General features: G+C 39.6%; 1 pseudogene; it reads left to right on the top strand.

The window, feature by feature from the left end:
- Positions 1 to 11,832: 11,832 nt before the first annotated feature.
- On the top strand, positions 11,833 to 12,775 carry LOC126086206 (vomeronasal type-1 receptor 2-like; annotated as a pseudogene).
- Positions 12,776 to 17,595: the final 4,820 nt, after the last annotated feature.

Here is a 17,595-nt window from a genome sequence, read left to right as displayed (position 1 = left end):
TCCCCAGATTACCCATGTCCATCCTTATGTCGTTGGACAGGCACGCCACAGTTCAGATCAAATGCTGTGTTCATGTCACTGTTGCCTCCAGCTGGCACCATGCTGTCTGAGGCTCCAGCTCTGTTACTGGGCTTTGCTGGCCTTTATTGCCAGCTCCCGCCACACTACCAGAGCCTGCTTGACTCTCTTCCTGCCATACTGCCTTGGCCCCCACTACCCAGTGGGGGAGCCATGCAACCCCTGCATGGGGCACACTCGGGCCTCTCTTGCCCTGCACAAACAAGTGTTATAGCTCTTTTAGCTCCACTGACAAGCCTCCTGCCCAGGGGTATCGGCTCTGCCCTTTTGTATGAAGACTACTGCTGCTTGTCCAGTGGGGTGCGAGATGTGGTGTTGTCAGTGGAATTGCAAACAATGGGCAGGGAAAAGAGGATCTGCAGGGGGAAATTCCTGGTTGGCCCCAGACTTTAATGTGGGCCCAGTGGTGAGTCTGCTTGATGCCTGGAGACCGCCAACATAGTACAAGACCCCAAATTCCTGCAAGTCTGGCAGAAGTTATTGAAGGTTTAAACTGACCAGCCTAGTTAAGGATGCCCACCACGCTGATCCAGGGTGGGGTGGCCATTTCTCTGGGTGGTAGGCTTAGTTATGGATGCCCAGCTTGAAGCGGAAGCAAAGATTAGAAAATATTATGAAGAGCTAAGGCTAGAAAGGGATATGAGAACAACTACTTTCATGTTGGTCATTGACTCAAATTGGAAAATAGAGCAAAAGGAAGATAGACAGGGAGAGCCTCTGCCTTCTCTCTAGAAGAAGAGGATGTGCTCAAGGAGCAACCAGGGTGGAAAATCCCACATTCTTTCTGTGACAACCTGGGCAAAGTTCCCCTCAATGTAGGGCCATTAAGGGTAACAGAGAGTCTTTCTCTAGAGCCGATGCCCAGAATTCAAACTTCTAGCCTCATAAACTGTGAGAACATAAATTTCTGTTTTTCAAATTCACTCACTTGTACTATTTTTCTTATAGCCGTGCTAAGAAATTAAGACCCTCACTTACAAGAAGAACTGTAAGGTCTAGGGAGGCCAGGGTGGAGAGGAAGTCTAATTAAGGGTGACCATAAATTGATCTCCATGGACCAAACAAAAGGTCCTGGCTCCGAATGTCACTGGAGCTGAGTGTTCTTTGACTAATGGTGACCCACATAAATTTGTAGGTCCTAATTTTTTTTTTTTTATGGCCTATAGGGTAGCTATGAGTCGAAATCGACTCGACGGCAGTGGGTTTAGTGGATGGCCTATAGAGAAACACTGGTGGTATAGTGGTTAAGAGCTATAGCTACTAACCAAAAGGTCATCAGTTCAGATCCACCAGGTGCTCCTTGGAAACTCTATGGGGCAGTTCTACTCTGTCCTATGGGGTTGCTATGAGTCAGAACCAACTCGACGGCAGTGGGTGGGTGGATATGGCCTTTAGAGATAGACATGCAGGAACACAGCTATCAGTGAAATGGGCAAAAAATCAAAATGCAAATTGGGAAGCCTCCTCCTTCTATCTTTTGGGTTTATATTTCTCCTGTTCCAGAAAACATGCTAGACATTGACACCTTCCTCAGAGCCTTCCTTGAAACAACCATCAGGCAGTTCTGCTTGGCTTGCAGGACTGGAATGTAAAACTGGTTCTTTGTGGTTGGGCTAAATGGGAGCCTCTTTTGCTGCCTCAACCCTGGAGAATAGGAAACATAAAGCAGTACCAGGAGGATACAAGGAAACCACACAGCTGATAATGAAGTTAGAAAAGGTACAACTCATCTGGCAGGCTCAACAGCTTGGTAAGTTGACAGAACAGGAAGAATGACAATGGATTATCGGGAATTGTATATCTCCTCTCATACATGTAGCTGTACACAGCATAGCCATTATTCTGGAGCAGCTGACAACATGCAGAGTATACCATATTGTTTTAGATTTATCGAATGCTTTTTTCAGTATTCTCCTTAGCTTGGCTGCTAGATGTACATTTGCATTTACATGGTCGGGCAGACAATGAATCTTCCAGGTGTTGCCTCAAACATATCTGAATAGCCCCACGCTTTGTCATGGCATGGTAGCTCAAGTTTTAGCTGCCGTCTCCTTGCCAGAGCCACTGTATATGGGGCATAAAGAGAATGATGACATGTTGACTTCTAACAATTTGAGTCTTTTGCAGACTGACAAAGCTGGTGATGCAACAACTCCAGTAGTGATGGCAAGCTGTGAACCTGTTAATGCTACAGGGACTGAAGCCCATGGTCACATTTTCTGGGAGTCATCTGGTCTGGTAAGACTTCAGTTCTGCCTTCAGTAATTACAGATAAAATTATTGACTTTCCTCATCTGGAGACTGTTAAGAAAACACAAGCTTTTGTAGGGTCATTAGGATACTGGAGACCCTTTATCCTGCACTTGGCACAATACCTTCGACCTAGCAGAGAAGTAGAGAGTTCCATGGGAGGTACAGCTGGCGTCAGAATTGGTAGAAAGTTTGGAGAGAGGAGGTTTATCTGACCTCCGTCTCATAGAAATCAGGTTTCAGTTGATGCTGCTGGTGATTCTCTTTCTCCCTTGTGAAGTTAGAGGAGGTGAGAAGCCCCAACGTTTTTTACAGTTGACAGTATTTTTTTCTATGTATATTTTTTTCTAATAAAGATTTCTTACAATGCAGCAGAGAAACTAGCACAGAATTTTGGCTTTGTTTTCAAACACATGTAGCTCAAGTTGTTACTAAGTGTAACATTTTTAATTCTAGTAAATATACATATGTGTGTGTGTCTATAAAACACTGCATTTGCTAATTCAACATTTTCCAAGTGTACAATTCAGTGACACCAATTATGTTAATCATGTAGTACAACCATAACCATTGTCAAATTTTATGTCACCATAAAAAGACACTCAATGCTTCCTAAACAATCACTCGTCCTTACGTGTCTTGTATTATTCGTCTGTTTTGGGTGAAATTTCAAATACTTCTGAAATAACTGAGTAGGAGCTAAAATATTTCCTTCACTTCCATATCCCTCAATATTAATCACTCTAGAAATAAACACTCATATTGGTCCTGTATCCCCCCAAATCTTTTTGAAATGCACATATAGATGTCTACATACATTTATGCACTCTGCTTATTTAAATATCATATTTTATGTAATGTTATGTGGCTTTTTCCAATAGTTATCCAATTTGTTGTGAAAGATATTTCCCTAGTAAATACATATATAGACCCCTGAGTGACAAAAACGGTTAATTGCTTGGCTGCTAACTGAAAGGTTGGCAGTTTGAACCCACCCAGAGATGCCTTTGGACAGAGGCCAGACAATTTACTTCTGATGGTCACAGCCTTGAAAACCCAATGAATCACAGTCCTACTCTGTCACTCATGGAGTTGCCAGGAGTCAGAATTGATTTGACAGCACCTGTTTTAAACATAGATTTAGTAAATTTTTCACATAAACATTCTCCTGTGGATGACGTATTAGTTATTTTCAACTCTTTGGCCATATTTAAAGGATGTGGCAACGACTGTCTTCAAACAAGACTGGAGACTGTGACCTGTAACACCTGGGTCAAAGGTCACCGTGTTTAAAATTTTGATGGGAACTGGCAAGCAGCCTTCCCCAAAAGCTGAAACAATATTCTATGTCGCCAACAATGTGTCAGTATGTCCCTACAGACTTACCAATAGTGCTTATTACCACTCATTGTAATTAGGCCAAACGAATAAGTAAAAGTGACTAATATTTTTACTTTTATTCCACTTATACCTGTGAGATTGAGCAAGGTTCATTACTTATTTATTTGTAATTTATTCATCGTTTACTATTATTTAACATTCACCTGTATTCTATAGAAGGGATTTTCCTATATTTAGAAAAATACATTTTCAGTGGTGTTGTTGTTCCAAAAAAACAAAACCAAACCCAGTGCTGTCGAGTCGATTCCGACTCATAGCGACCCTATAGGACAGAGTAGAACTACCCTGTAGAATTTCCAAGGAGTGCCTGGTGGATTTGAACTGCCGACCCTTGGGTTAGCAGCTGTTGCACTTAACCACAATGCCACCAGGGTTTCCAGGTGTTGTTGCTAGGTGCCCTCAATTTATCTCTGACTCATGGAGTCCTTACCTATGACAAAAAGAAACAGTGCCATATCCGTGATTATTGACATGCTCAAGATCATAGTTGTGGCTATTGTGGCAATCATTTCGTTGAGGCTTTCCCTCATTTTTGCTGACCCTCTACTTTACCAAACATCATGTCCCTTTCTAGTATTCAGTGGTAGAGGTTATTTTTTATTCTTTATTTGAAGGCTCTCTAAAGAATATACTGCAAATGACTTCTGACCGCAACTAACCAGACCCAGCCAAACTGTCCATGTTAGGCGCACAGTCCTCACAAGGTTATCTTCACTTCAGAAACCAGCCACAGTTTAGGGGTCCTCCAAGCTACCTCGCCTCTGTCCGACTGGCTCTAAATTAGGGGATTTCCATTCCTCCATCAGGATGCCAGTCTCCAGCTTGGGGGTCCCCAGGCCCCCAAGTCACATCTGAGTAGCTAAATCCAAATCCAGTAATTCCTCTACTTTACCAAACAGGATATCCTTTTCTAGCAATTGGTCTTCCCAATGTTGTGGAACCCTTTACACATATATTTATAGAATACCTCTGTTTTCTCTATAGGTATTGTTCAGTTCAGTACATCTACCTCTTCTTGGATCAATATTGATAAAATATACATTGATAGAATATATCCATGTCAGTTACACATTCCAATGAATTTGCACTGAGTTCTACAAATGGTTTCTAATGATTTTTAATGTAAATTAAAGGTACCATTTTCCTCCTTTCCTTCTTCTCTTCTGGAAAAATCTTTCTCAATGCCTCTGTGTCCTTCCCTGTCTCTGCTCATAACCTGGCTATCTTTGGAGTTTAGGAGGCTGAGGCTTAAGAGACAAGTATATTCTTGGACAAGAAACTTCTCAGGGAAGCACAGGTTGCAGGGAGATACAGCTGCTTCACTGCCAGTGCCTCATGGGTCAGACCTCAGCACTTCCTGTTTCCCTGTGTGAGCCCCTGTCAGCTGCGGAGATGATGCAAAAGGAAGAGCGTCTCCCAAACACACAATCTGTTGTCTGCAGTGGCTGTTTTCAAACAATCCAACTTTTACTAGTGTCTGCCTACAGGGATCATCAGAAACATCTCACTCAAGAACACTGGAGGCCTCTTTGGAGATTCTCACTAGAAACTTAAAATTGTTTCTGAGAATTGGTAACTGGAAGAAAGTTTTTACAAAATACTCTCAACTGGCCAATTGTGAGGTGTCATTGAAACTAGGGTTGAGGTGATAATTGCAGTTCTGTGGGGAGCTGAGGTCACAGAATCTCAAACCCATATCTCAGGGTCTGCCTCTCTCCCTCCCACACACCCAATGGTCTCTTGACCTTCACACTGAGCCCACCATCCTGACAGCAGAAAGGAGTCAGGTGTTTTCTATTTCCATCTGAAAGGCAGAGTCTGTAGGGGAAGGAGGCCTATCAGGGTCTGGATAAGGGATCATATCTGAATAAGGAAATCTTCTGGGTTCAAAATTGGCCCAGGGCCCCACAGGAAGGAGGACTAATTCCTGAGCTTGAGCTCAGCTGGAACAGAGAGATGGATGTCCTTGACCCTAACCAAATCCCTTTTGGCTCCTAGTGTCATTTAGTGTCATCCTCAAGAAGAGTGATTTTGGGGGATTAACCTTGTCATCCTGAAGCCTGATTTTGAAGGTGCTTAAAGGCTGTGGTTTTGAAATCAATCTGCTGTTCAGCCTACTTTGCAGGAATCAAAAATAGGAGGGATAATTAGAGGTGTGCCTGTAACACCACCATACTTGTAACTCACACCAGGATGAATCTACGTGAATCATCTAATCCTGTGCAGAAATTGTTTGTCTGAATGGTGGTTGTTGGAATAGAAATGTTTTCTCTAACTGTGGTGTTTGATGCATTAATGGAGGCAGTAGTTGTGTCTCCTGAAAACATCCATCCATGGTCTGTCAATTATGGGAAGCCTGGTTTCCCTTTTGAAGTTAGGGAAGAAGCATTTAGTGAAAAGATGCCTTGACAATAGTAGGTTTCACACAGTAGCTGTCAGGTTAAAATATATCTTGTGCTCTTTTCTCTGGCTGAAAAATATTCTAATAGCAATGAAAACTCAACCGTTTAATGTACAAAATGCACAAGATGTCATGCCTAACAGAGTTCATTTTTCTTTTGTGTCATATTTTAATATCTTTCACAAATCTCACATCACTGCTAATACTACTACCTAACTATGCATTCATTAACTAATGAGACTATGAAGTGAATGTAGTAATGATTTAGTATCTAAGCTCCATTATTTTATCTCCTATTAATGTTTGAGCTTCCATAATTTAAGGCACGATATGAGATTGTTCAGTAATTCCTGTGATAGGGGCCATTGTATTTTGTTCTTGACATAAGAGCAGATGTGTAATCTGTTGCCATCCTAATATCCAGGATTCATTAAATCCAACCTGGTCATGAGGAAGTTTCCTGTAGTATTCTACCACAATCAGTGAATCTATCTTTTATTAAGTTCTCTAAACCTTTATCCATCATCGATATTGGCCTGTGGAATAACTTTTCACACATAGATGGATACTTGTTACAACCACATCTTAAAATAAAACATCCTTAGTAGAAACTAAAGTGACAAGACGTCAAAAGAAAACTAAAGACAGATCTGGATTATTGGAAGAACAAAGCCATCAAGCTTGGTTACGACAGCATGGTGGTTAAATGCACTCTTTGAAAGCAGCTTAGCCAGCGTCAAGTCTCCTTTTTACCCCTAACAAGGCTTGTGAATTAACCTTAACCTGCCTGTGCCTAAGTTCTCCTTATCTCTATAATGCATGTAATAGTGGTGACTACCTCGCAGATTTGTGAAGAATCGAGAAGTTTCCACATGAATGGTCTTTGTAACAGTGATTCCTACATCCATCACTGGGAGCTGAGAGAATGTCCTCCAGGGATTTGGCAATATAAATGATCTTCTTATCACAGACTACACTTGGTGTTCTGGGGAATTTTTCTCTTCTTTTCCATTGTATCTTCCTTTACTTGACAAAATGCAGGCTAAGGTCCACAGACTTGATTCTCAGGCACCTAATTGTAGCCAAATCTTTGTTCATTATCTCTAGAAAAATCCCAGAGTCCATAGCAGCTTTGGGATGGAAAGATTTCCTCAGTCAGGTTGCATACAAATTTTTTTCTGTGTTCACAGAGTGGCCGGGTGTGTGTCCACTGGCTGTACCTACCTCTGGAGTATCTTCCAGGCCATCACCATCAGCCCCAGGAATGCCAGGTGGGCAGAGCTTAAAGTAAAAGCTCCCAAGTACATGGTCTTCCTCATATTCCTCTGCTGGATTCTGCAAATGCTAGTAAATCAGTTTTCTTATGACTCTGACTAGCAATTGGAGCAATAAAGCTGTCACAGAGAAAACAGATTTAGGATATTGTTGGGCTGTCACTTATGGAAAAATCCCAAGTTCACTGTATGTGGCCCTGTTTTCATTCTATGATATTGTGTGTTTGGGACTCATGATCTGGGCCAGTGGCTCCATGGTTTTCGACCTGCACAGACACAAACAGCAAGTCCAAAACATTCATAGGAACAACGCCTCCCCCACATCCTCCCCTGAGTCCAGAGACACCCAAAACAGCCCTGTTCTGGTGAGTACCTTTGTATCTTTTTACACTCTCCTCCATCATTCAGATTTTTCTGGCTGTTTTTAATCATCGCAATTGGTGGCTGGTGAACACATCTGCACTGACTTCTGTGCGTTTCCCAACTGTCAGCCCCTTTGCCCTTATGGGCCAGGACTCCAGTGTCTCCAGGCTTTGCTTGCCTGGATAAGTAAACAAGACTCCTTCATATTATCGGAAATACCTGATAGTATGTTTTTGCACAAGGTTCAGTTGTTTGCTTATTCATCACACAGAGAGAAACCAAGCACATATGAACCAATCATATTACGAGAGAGAGGTGGTACAAACACACACATCTATACATTTCTGTATGTATAAATCTGTGTGTGTGTGTATGATGTCATGTATACATATTGCCCAGATTGTTTCTAATTCATCAAGGAATAATATTGGAAAATTCCCAGTAAGAAATGTAAAAATAATACTAACTACAACAATGATAAACTGCTTTAGCCTTACAGCCTGTTTTAGCTGATCAGTTAGTTAAAATTACATAGAATGCATTTTTCATTTTTCTATTTGATTCTTTCTGTCTTGGCTATATTGTATTGCTTGAAAAAATATACAATTGAATATAGTCAAGCAATATTTGACTTTCACAGGATCAGTTAGTATACCTGTGTGTAACATGATAATGGATATATTTGGGACTGGATTTAGCAACTCATTATGTGCTCTTCATGGCACCTGCTCTGTTTTATTTTTTTCTCTAGATGTTATTTTTAAATAATTCTGTATTTTGCCCTTTTCTATGGAAGCTGAATGTTGTCTTTTAGGTTTTAACCCAGAAATTATAGCATACACTAAAAAGTAATCACGGTGGCAAGGTAGTTAATACCTTTAACCTCCACCCTGGCTATGTAAGGACAATAGTGCAACACTGAGCTATTCACCTTCTCTCAACTTAAAAAAATTCTGGTACGCATTTTAAATATTTAAATAGATATTTTATTAATTATTTTAATTAATATTTTATTTATTTATTTTAGTTAATATTTTTATTTAATTATTAAATATTTAAATATATATTAAGTGATGAGGATACCTTAATACCATTTTACAATGCATTAAATTTGCCTCCTTGTACACCCTCCTAATCACTACTCTCAGGAGTAACTAACCACTATTCTCATAACTAAGAGCAGAAATCACTTTCAACTCTTACGTATTTTATTTATTTATTTTTATTGTGCTTTAGGTGAAATTTTACAAATCAAGTCAGTCTCTCATACAAAAAGTTATACATACCTTGCTGTGTGCTCCTAGCTGCTCTCCTCTTAACGAGACAGCAGATTTCTCCTCTCCACCCTGTATTCCCCGTATCCGTTCAACCAGCTCCTGTCCCCCTCTTCCTTCTTCTTATGTATTTTATATAAAGGAAATTATACAGTGTAACTATTTTGCATTTGGCTTTTTATATTCCATACATTGTTTTGAATTTATAGTTTTTGAATATTTTTTTTCTTTCTTTATTGTTATTAATATATGGTGACAGAACATTTTCCAACTCAACCATCTTCACATGTACAATGCACTAATATTAAATATATTCACCATTTTATTCAACTATCACCATTCTGGAAGCCTCGGTGGCATAGACCTTAAGAGCTACAACTGCTAACCAAAAGGTCGGCGCTTGGAACCCACCAGGCACTCCTTGGAAACTCTGTGGGAAAGTTCTACTGTGTCCTATACGGTGGCTACGAGTCAGATCTGACTCAATGGCAGTGGGTAGATCACCATTCTTGAATTTTTTCACCTCCCTCAACGGAGGACAGTGTTCCCTAAACGTTGTGTCTTCATTTCTGCCCTCCCTCCTGCCTGCCCCTACCCATTGCCATTGAGTTGATTCCAACTCATAGCCACCCTATACAACAGAGTAGAACTGCCGCATAGGATTTCTGGTGGATTCAAACTGCCAACCTACTGATTAGCAGCCAGGGTCTTAACGACTGTGCCACCAGGGCTCCAGTCCCTCCTGATAACATGTCCAAATGAAGTGTCACCATCCTTGCTTCTAAGGAACATTCTGGCTGTACTTACAAGAGGGATTTGTTCATTCTGGCAGCCCATGGTATATTTAATATTCTTTGCCAACACCATAATTTAAATGCATCAATTCTTCTTCAGTCTTCCTTATTTGTTGTCCAGCTTCCACATGCATATGAGGTGATTGAAAATACCATGGCTTGGGTCAGGCACACCTTGGTCAAGGTGACATCTTTGTTTCTTTACACTCTGAAGAGTTCTTTTGCAGCAGATTTGCCCAATGCAATATGTCATTTGATTTCTTGACTGCTGCTTCCATGGGCATTGACTGTAGATCTGAGTAAAATGAAATCCTTGATAACTTCAATATTTTCTCTGTTTATCATGATGTTGCTTACTGGCGTTTTGGTGTCGTGTTCAAATCTTTGGTCCATATGTAGTAATGAAATTTTTCTGGCATACGTTTGCACTCCTTCAGCTTTAGGAGATTCTGCCAAATAGTTTTCTAAGATGTTTGTACTAATTTTCACACCCTCCAAGAGGGTGTGAGTTTTCTGAGGTAAAAACAGCTGTTTCCACACTTGGTATTTTCAGTCATTTTCATTTTAGTCTTCCGGTTTATATGTCACGGTATCAAGTAGTGGATTTATTGGTATTTCTATGATTACTTAGAAAGATGAACATCTTTATACATTACCCCCTCAGGACACAAGTCCCAAGCTTGGGTGGCATGAGGTGATATCTTTATTTTTAAAACTTTAGACAATGTTCTGCTGTTATTCATAAGGTTTTCACTGATAATTTTTTTTAGAAGTAAACCACCAGGTCCTTCCTAGACTGTCTTAATCTGGAAGCTCAGCTGAAACCTGTGCACCATGGGGGACCTTGCCGGTTTTTGAATACCAGTGGCATAACTTTCAGCATCACAGCAACATGCCAGCCCCCACAGTACAGCAAACTGACAGACACATGGGGAGTTTAAAAAACAGTCCAATATTAATCCCAAAATCTACTCTTTTAATTCATAAAACACACAAGATTTGACACCGTACAGATTCCATTTAGCATAAGTATCTTACATCTTAGTATCTTTCAAAAATCTCACCTTATTACTAATAGTTTTGCTTAACTGAGGTATTAATAAACAGATAGGGATATAATTTGAAATTAGTAATAACTCAGTTTCTACCATACACTACCGTATTCCATATTAGTGTTTCATGGCCCATAGTTTGAGACATGAATTACGAATGTTCAATAATTCTGGTGGTGGGTGCCATTGTACTTTTGTTCTTGCCATAAAAGAAAATGAGACTTTGCCTTGTCAATATTGAGCCATTCTTGCACTCACCAACTTACCATGGGGCAGGTTTCTGTAGTATTATACGGCAAGCAGTGCATGTAGATTCAATAAGATACCTAAAGCTTTATTTGTTGTGGATATTGGCCAACAGAATAAATCATTCAGCATAAATGCAAACCTGTTACAGCTGAATTATGAAATCAAGTACCACCAATCTAAAATTAAATGATGAGGTGTAAAAACAAACCTGAATACACACCAGGGTTATTTGAAGAACACAGCTGCTTTGCTTCATAGGTTAGTATGTAGGTTAAGTGTGTGATCTTGGTTACCAGCCCAGCCAGTTTCAAGTTCCCTCCCTGACCCTAACCAGCTTGTGAATTTAGACAAATCTCTTAACTTCTCTGTGCCTAATCATCCCCTTATAATGTGATTAATGGTATTTTCTGTTTGTAGGTTTGTGAAGAACAGAGAAGTTGCCACATGTACTGACTTCATAGCAGTGATTCCTTATTTGTAAGTGTCCTTTAAAGGTTTTTTATTCAACTTGTGGAAACCACTTGCCAAAAGGAATTTAAAAAAAACAAACTTTAAGTCAATGTTTCTGAGTGGAAATTAATGGTAGGCGGAGCCCAGTGGATTTCAGTTGACATGATACATATGACCCACGTCTCATCTTCCCATGCAGGACCCTCTGGATCTAAAGGCAGATATCAGTCACCAGAAACTAAGAGGATGTTCTCCAGGGATTTTACAATAGGCATGATCTTCTTATCACAGACTACATTGGGAATCCTGGGGAATTTCTCTCTTCTTTACCATTATCTCTTCCTCTACCTCACTGGGTACAGGTTAAGGCCTACAGACTTGATTCTCAGGCACATGACTGTAGCCAACACCTTGGTCATTCTCTCTAAAGGAATCCCGCAGACAATGGTAGCTTTTGGGTGGAAAGGCTTCCTCAATGATTTTGGATGCAAACTTGTTTTATATGTTCAAAGAGTGGGCAGGGGAGTGTCCATTGGTACCACCTGCCTCTTGAGTGTCTTCCAGGCCATCAGCATCAGCCCCAGGAATGCCAGATGGGCAGAGCTTAAGGTAAAAGCTGACAAGTTCATTGGTCCCTCCAATATCCTCTCCTGGATCCTGCACATGCTGGTAAATATCGTAGTTCCTTTTTGTGTGGCTGGCAATTGGAACAATAAAACCATCACAAAGATAAAAGATTTTGGATACTGTTCTTCTGTAGTTCGTGACACAACCACACGCTTACCACATTCAATGTTGTTTTCATTCCTCGATGTTGTGTATTTGAGACTCATGTCCTCGGCTGGTGGCTTCATGGTTTTCATTCTGTACAGACACAAGAAGCGGGTCCAACACATTCATAGGAATAACCTCTCCCCTAGCTCCTCCCGAGTCCAGAGCCACTCAAACCATCCTTGTTCTGTTCATCACCTTTGTATCTTTTTATTCCCTCTCCTCCATCTTCTATGCTTGTGTGACTCTTTTTAATAATCCAAGTTGGTGGCTGATAAACATCTCACCACTGTTTGTTGCATGTTTCCCAACTGTCAGCCCCTTTGTTCTCCTTAGCAGTGACTCCAATGTGTCCAGGCTGTGTTGTGTGTGCACTGGAAAGAAAACACAATTCTCTCATCTCATCAAAAACATATAAATTGTCTAGTTTTCACCGAGTTCAGTTATTGATGTAGTCATCCATCACAGAATCTTAATCCCATTTATGAGCCAGTCTCCTTGAGTGCTGGTGAATAAGATGGAGATTCTTTTCCAGTAATAAATAATAATAGCAATAATAAGTGCAATCTTATGGGGTTATCATGTAAATACTTATATAATTCTACCTTATTAATGTATGTAGTAAACAAGTTCAGAGTCCAGTCAATAATAAAACACTTTGCAATGAAATAACGCAGAGGTCCTGGAAATGTCTTTGAGTGTGTAGCTTTTAATCTGAGATATTACACTTTCCCAAGATTTAACTGGGCATGAGATTGTAAGGGCATTCCATGAAAAAATAAATAGCATGTGGGATGATCCTTCTAGAAGCTAGGGGTGGGGGCAGTAGCCTACATTGTCATGCATATGCCCTGGGGTGAAAATGGAGGAAAAATTAAGTTTTAGTTTTTATGGGAATTGGAGGTAAGGTTGTGAAGATTGTGCTTTACATCATAAGATAAATGGTGGACACTAGAAACACAATAATGCTTACGGAGAAAGCTTAGAAGTCTCTGCATGGTGCAAATGGTTAAGGCAAACTACTAACCGAAAGTCTAGTAGTTCAAATCCTCAGAGTCACTTGGGAAGGTGGGCCTGGTGATCTCCTTCTGAAAGGTCACAGCCTTGAAAACTCTCTCATGGGTCGCCATGAGTCAGGATTGACTCCATGTCAGTTAAAACCTATAACGTTTATTATATATTTCTTTCCGTTTTCTGATATTCTGTAGGTGCCCTCTATGTCTTTTTCTCCTGTCTCTCCTTTATTATTGCTGTGTAAGTGGAAATATATTGATTTTTGTATATAAAGGCTGGTTTTGCCCCATTGCTCATTGTTCCTTTTAGTTCTAATATTTGAAGATGAAAAAAATTCTCCAATCAATCCTAGGCTTGCAGTTGCCTAATTAGGAACAGTAAGAGTTTTACCTTCTTTATTTAAATTTTTAAGATGTAGACTTCTCTTTTCACCTTTTTTTTTTTTTTTTTGCCCTAGATCTCCAATGCTGTGGTAAACAGTTTTAGTCCTGACAGTTCTCCTTTTCCCATCCCTGCCTTTAGGGGAAGTACTTGACAATTAAATCAGTACATGATATTTGCTGAACAATTCTGGTACAAAAAAAAATATTTTTTCCCTATTTGGCATGACGTTGTGTTCATTGGAAACCCTGGTGGTGTAGTGGTTAAGAGCTGCAGCTGCTAACCGAGAGGTCAGCAGTTTGAATCCACCAGGCACTCCTTGGAAATCCTACAGGGAAGTTCTACTGTGTCCTATAGGGTCGTTATAAGTTGGAATTGGCTCCATGGCAACTGGTTTGGTTTTCTGGTTTTTGTGTTCTTTAATTTATCTCCCACATAAATTGTGGTGATAACATTATTTTCCTCTTACTCTCTGTTAATATTGATAAAGTTTAATTGATCACCTAATATTGAACCTCCATTTAGGATAAGCCTCCATTTAGAGGTTGGATGAGTTCAAACCACCAAACGTTCAGGTAGTTGTCCAGCACTTAATCGTTTTCTCCACTCCATGGTTAATCTAGCTAAAACAACACTAAATGAAAGGTAAGGAAACAAACACCTTAACAAGCCCACAAGAGAAAATGTATTAAAACAGATATAAGATAACAAATTTACAAAGTGAAATGTGAATGATGCAAAATAACACAGAGAAATAACTATGAATGTGAAACCCTGGTTTTAAGAAAGTTAAAGAAAGAAAGACACAAACAGAGGTAGAACTAAATAGACCCATAACAAAAGAAGAGATTGAAAAAGTAATCAAAAAAACTCCCAATACAAAAAAAAGCCCTGACCTGGATGGCTTCACTGCAGAGTTCTACCACACTTTCAGAGAATAGTTAACACCACTACTACTAAAGGTATTTCAGAGCATAGAAAAGGACGGAATACTCCCAAATTCATTCCATGAAGCCAGTATAGCCCTGATACCAAAACCAGGTAAAGACACCACAAGAAAAGAAAATTACAGACCTACAACCCTCATGAACTTGGACGCAAAAATCCTCAACAAAATTCTAGCCAATACAATTCAACAACGTAACAAAAAAATAATTCACTGTGAAAAAGTGGGATGCATACCAGGTATGCAGGGATGGTTCAACATTAGAAAAACAATTAATGTAATCCATCATATAAATAAAACAAAAGACAAGATTCACATGATTTTATCAATTGATGCAGAAAAGGCATTTGACAAAGTTCAACACCCATTCATGATAAAAACTCTCAGCAAAAGAGGAATAGAAGGATAATTCCTCAACATAATAAAGGGCATTTATACAAAGCCAAAACCCAACATCATCCTAAATGGAAAGAACCTAAAAGCATTCCCCTTGAGATCAGGAACCAGACAAGGATGCCCTTTACCACCACTCATTCAACATTGTGCTGGAAGTCCTAGCCAGAGCAATTAGGCTAGATAAAGAAATAAAGGGCATCCAGATTGGCGAGGAAGAAGTAAAAGTATCTGTATTTGCAGATGACATGGTCTTATACACAGAAAACCCTAAGGAATCCTCCAGAAAACTACTGAAACTAATAGAAGAGTTCAGCAGATTATCAGGATACAGGATAAACATACAAAAATCAGTTGGATTCCTCTACGTGAACAGAAAGAACATCAAAGAGGAAATCACCAAATCAATGCCCTTTACAGTAGCCCCCAAGAAAAGAAAATATTTAGGAATAAATCTTACCAGGGATGTAAAAGACTTATACAAAGAAAACTACAAAACACTTCTGCAAGAAACCAAAAGAGACCAACATAAGTGAAAAAACATACCTTGCTCATGGATAGGAAGACTTACCACTGTAAAAATGTCTATTCTACCAAAAGCGATCTACAGATTTAATGCAATTCCGATCCAAATTCCAACAACATTTTTTAATGAGATGGAGAAACAAATCACCAACTTCATATGGAAGGGAAAGAGGCCTCAGATAAGTAAAGCATTACTGAAAAAGAACAAAGTGGGAGGCCTCAGTCTACCTGATTTTAGAAACTATTATACTGCCACAGTAGTCAAAACAGCCTGTTACTGGTACAACAACAGATACACAGACCAATGGAACAGAATTAAGAATCCAGACATAAATCCATCCACATATGAGCAGCTGATATTTGACAAAGGCCCCAAAGCAGTTAAATGGGGAAAAGGCAGTCTTTTTTAACAAATGGTGCTGGCATAACTGGATATCCATCTGCAAAAAAAATGAAACAAGACCCATAATTCACACCATAAAAAAAAAAAACTCAAAATGGATCAAAGACTGAAACATAAAATTTAAAACAACAAAGATCATGAAAGAAAAAATAGGGACAATGTTAGGAGCCCTAATACGTGGCATAAACAGCATACAAAACATTACTAACAATGCAGAAGAAAAACTAGATAACTGGGAGCTCCTAAAAATCAAACACCTATGCTCATCCAAAGACTTCACCAAAAGAGTAAAAAGATTACCTACACACTGGGAAAAAGTTTTTAGCTCTGACATTTCCAATCAGCACCTCATCTCTAAAATCTACATGATACTGCAAAAACTCAACTACAAAAAGACAAATAACCCAATTAAAAAATGAGCAAATATATGAACAGACGCTTCACTAAAGAAGACATTCAGGTAGCTTACAGATACATGAGGAAATGCTCATGATCATTAGCCATCAGAGAAATGCAAATCAAAACTACAGTGAGATTCCATCTTGCTACAACAAGGCTGGCATTAATACAAAAAACACAGAATAATAAATGTTGGAGAGGTTGTGGAGAGACTGAAACACTTATACACTGCTGGTGGGAATGTAAAATGGTAAAACCACTTTGGAAATCGATTTGGTGCTTCTTTAAAAAGCTAGAAATAGAACTACCATACAATCCAGCAATCTCACTCCTTGGAATATATCCTAGAGAAATAAGAGCCTTTACATGAGCAGATACATGTATACCCACGTTCATTGTAGCACTGTTTACAACAGCAAAAAGATGGAAGCAACGAAGGTGCCCATCAACGGATGAATGGATAAATAAATTATGGTATATTCACACAATGGAATACTATGCATCAATAAAGAACAATGATGAACCTGTGAAACATTTCATAACGTGGAGGAATCTGGAAGGCATTATGCTGAGTTAAATTAGTCAGTTGCAAAAGGACAAATATTGTATAAGACCACTATTGTTAAGAACTCGAGAAATGGTTTAAACAGAGAAGAAAATATTCTTTGGTGGTTACGAGAGAAGGGAGGGAGAGAAGGAGGGAAAGGGGTATTCACTAATTAGATAGTAGAGATAAGAATACTTTAGGTGAAGGGAAAGACAACACACAATATAGGTGAGGTCAGCACAACTGGATTAAACCAAAAACAAAGAAGTTTCCTGAATAAACTGAATGCTTCGAAGGCCAGTGTAGCAGGGACGGGGGCTTGGGGACCATGATTTCAGGGTACATCTAAATCCACTGGCATAATAAAATCTATTAAGAAAATATTCTGCATCCCACTTCAGAGAGCAGCATCTGGGTCTTAAATGCTAGCAAGCAGCCATCTAAGATGCATCCACTGGTTTCAACCCACCTGGAGCAAAGGAGAATGAAGAACACCAAGGACACAAGGTAATTATGAGCCCAAGAGACTGAAAGGGCCACATAAACCAGAGACTACATCAGCCTGAGACCAGAAGAACTAGACGGTACCCAGCTACAATCGACTGCGCTGACAGGGGACACAACAGAGAA

The sequence above is a fragment of the Elephas maximus genome, chromosome 11 (genome assembly GCF_024166365.1).
Source record: "Elephas maximus indicus isolate mEleMax1 chromosome 11, mEleMax1 primary haplotype, whole genome shotgun sequence".
NCBI lineage: Eukaryota > Metazoa > Chordata > Mammalia > Proboscidea > Elephantidae > Elephas > Elephas maximus.
This window is presented reverse-complemented; position numbering and strand designations above follow the sequence as displayed.